Here is a 3,103-nt window from a genome sequence, read left to right as displayed (position 1 = left end):
CAGCGATTGTACACATTCTTTGTCCTGGACCAACCCAGAAGTCTTGCCAAGTGTGTTATAGATAACAGATTGGGACAGAACATTGGTCATCATCGGACCCTGACAGGAAGCAGGACCGGGGAGGCAGGAAGGATTCTGGAGAAGGGTTCTAAGATCTGACTGGCTGAGGTCTGTGGGGAATAAGTGGGGATTCAGAGTGGGAGTTTGTCTCTACTGGCAAGGAAGGGCCTCAGGGATGAAGCTTGATCACCCCAAGAACCAGTGTTGTTCCCTGCCAATTGGACGCTGGCGAATGGGGGACTGAGGCAGTACAGAGCACCTAGTGGAGGAAGCAGACAAACTCGTGGTGGTGGAGATGGTTCAGACTTTTTCCAACCTTATAAAAAAAACCCTCTTGGAGTCATGACTTTCCTTTCACTTGGCCCAGATCTCCTGCTGTGCAGGAAAATAATGGGAAAATGAGGTAACCCCGTTATTGGGTAAAAGGTGAGGTAGCCCCATTATTGGGTAAGAGATGATCAGAATCTCTCTCCTTTCCCAGGCCAGTTCTCTCATTCACATCACCAGAAGGCTCACACCAAAGCAGCACCCCAAGGCAAAGTTGATTGTCCACCCAAACACCAGCGAGAGGCTGCCGTCACTAAGGAGTGGGCAGTGAGATGGAAATGTCACCAGGGAAAACCAGTTGTCTACAGGAGCTTGGTTCTCAGGTTGGGAAAGCAAAGACTGAGAAATATTCCTGGCTCCAGAGACATAAGAAGGGCCCACAGCAATCTGGTCAGAGTTGGCAGACTCTCAAGAGGATGAACGTATGATCATTTGAAACAATTTTTTCTCAAGGTAATTGTTATCATTATTATTATTAGGGCATTTGTTAAGTGTTTACTATGTGCCAAGTACTGTGCTGAGTGCCTAGATAATCAGGACTCAGTCCCTCGCCCATGTGGGGCTCACAGTCTAGGAGGGAGAACAGATATTGAATCTCAATTTTACAGACAAAGGAACTGAGACCCAACCAGAGAAGTAGAATGACTGGCCCAAGGCAATCGGCAAGGCAATTGGCAGAATCAGGATTAAAACCCAGATCCTCTGACGCCCAGACCCATGCTCTTTCAACTAGGCCCTGCTGCTTCCCTAATAGCCACAGCAACTGCAAGCAGGCCCCAGATTCACAACCCTCACCTCTCTTTCAAAGCAAAAGATGTCCAGAGGACATTCGGGAAGAATAAAATCCATTATAGGACAGTACTGGCCCTTTTAAAAGTTCCTCCACCTTAGATCTCTGGACAAAACAGCCTAAAACATCTATAATGGGATCTGTGATTGCTAATTGGCTTTTAATGAATGAAACCATAATGAGGAAAGTGAACAGGCAGCATTCCTTACAATCATGACAATTAGGACTTCAATGACTGACTGTACCTTTCCACTTTAAAGGGAATTAACATCTCGAATGGGAGGCTGAGAGAGAAAGAGAGAGAGCGAGAGAGCATTTAGTGCTCCATGGGCTTTAATAATGTTCTGCGATGCCTTGGAGGTCTGGAAGCTGGAATGCTCACTGCAACTCCAGGAGAATATTGCTGGCAGAATATTAATTGTTCTGATAATTGTTACAACGTTTCCCCTGCTTGGGGTGGCTCCACGAACCATCACTGGGGAGTTCACACTGAACTGGGGGTGTCTGTGTGGCAGGGTGGAGCTAGTTTCTGATCCGAATTCAGCCAAGAGCTGGAGGGAACACAAGATAAACCCCTGGCCCAGGAGCCTTGCAGCTTCTTTATCCGGATGGACCAAGTGCAGTGGAGCGGTGGTTGGGGCCTGAACCTGGGGTCCCTCGAGGAGAGCCACTGGCTTACACAGTACAGGAAATGATAAGCAGCCTGAACCCCGGCTGGTTCAGAGAACAGCACAGTCTGGGAGTCATGGAGGGCAATGAACCAACTGGGTCTCCAGCCCACTGCCCACTAGTCCATCCCAAGGCCCCGAATGTGTCTGTTTATTGCTGTAAGTACTCTCCTAAGTGCTTAGTACGGTGCTCTGAACACAGTAAGTGCTCAATAAATGAGATTGAATGAATGAATGAATCCTTCACTGCCCCCAGTCTCCGGGCCTCATAATCTCTGACAGTGCACTAGAGATTTTGTGGAAGGAAGCAGAACTGAGTAGGGGATATAACAATAATGATAAATGTGATATTGGTTAAACCCTTACTCTGTCCCAAGAGCTGTGATTAGCTTTGGAGTCAATACAAGATAATGAGTTCAGACACAGTCCCTGCCCTGAAGAGGGCTCACAGCCTGGGTAGGTGGAAGAGTGGGCATGGAATTCCCATTTTCTGGATGAGGAAACTGAAGTCTAAAGAAGTTAAGTGACTTGCCCACATTCACATAGCAAGCAAGTGGCGGAGTCAGGATTAGAATCCAGTTCCTCTGACATTGAGGCCTGTGTACTGCCACTAGGTTATGCTCAATAAGTACCATTGTTTGACTGATTGATTTATCCTTCCCTCACCAGGCTCAGGGGAACCTGGCTCTGCTGAACCTCCTGGGCCTCGGATAAAGACCTCTCCTGGAAGTTCCTGGCAGTTCCTAGAGTTTGGGGGAGGCTCGGCTGTCAGATGACAGTGAAGCAGCACATGCCAGAACAGCCAATGGAGGACAGACTGCCAGTCCCTCCCTGAATGGACAGAGTAGGGAACCAGGAATCAGGCACTGAAATGGCTGAATAATCTACTTCTAATTCAGACTACTGGCCCCAGCTTTGGTGGTTCGGTGATTTCTCATTTCTCCCATCGCCAGGTCACGTTCTCCCAGCCTCGACATAGCCTTCACAGTGTCTCTCGCCAGGGTGATTAGGAGAGCAGAGGGTGGGTGTACAGGTGCAAATTCATGGGAAGGCTTTAAGGCTGCGTGATCCAAACTAGCTTCTGTTGGCACTGCTTCATGAGGAGTACCAGTGAGATGTTGTCATTCACCTCCTCTCTGTTTTCTGTCAGCTGGCATTGAGAGGGTCAGCCAAGGGCAGGGCAGCCTCCTGGAAGCTTCTCCATGCTTTCCGCTAAACAGCTAAGCATCATTTTCCCCTTAGGTGTCGCTCAAACCTG

General features: G+C 48.6%; 1 long non-coding RNA gene across 1 annotated transcript; it reads left to right on the top strand.

Moving 5' to 3' along the window:
• The first annotated feature begins 577 nt into the window (after nt 1-577).
• On the top strand, nt 578-2,757 carry LOC120638254. Its single transcript, XR_005659820.1, has 2 exons — nt 578-840; nt 2,515-2,757. It is a non-coding gene; the product is annotated as an uncharacterized LOC120638254 (long non-coding RNA).
• Nucleotides 2,758-3,103: the final 346 nt, after the last annotated feature.

Source organism: Ornithorhynchus anatinus, chromosome 3 (genome assembly GCF_004115215.2).
Source record: "Ornithorhynchus anatinus isolate Pmale09 chromosome 3, mOrnAna1.pri.v4, whole genome shotgun sequence".
NCBI lineage: Eukaryota > Metazoa > Chordata > Mammalia > Monotremata > Ornithorhynchidae > Ornithorhynchus > Ornithorhynchus anatinus.
Note: the sequence above shows the minus strand (reverse complement) of the source record. Positions and strands in the feature narration are given on the sequence as shown.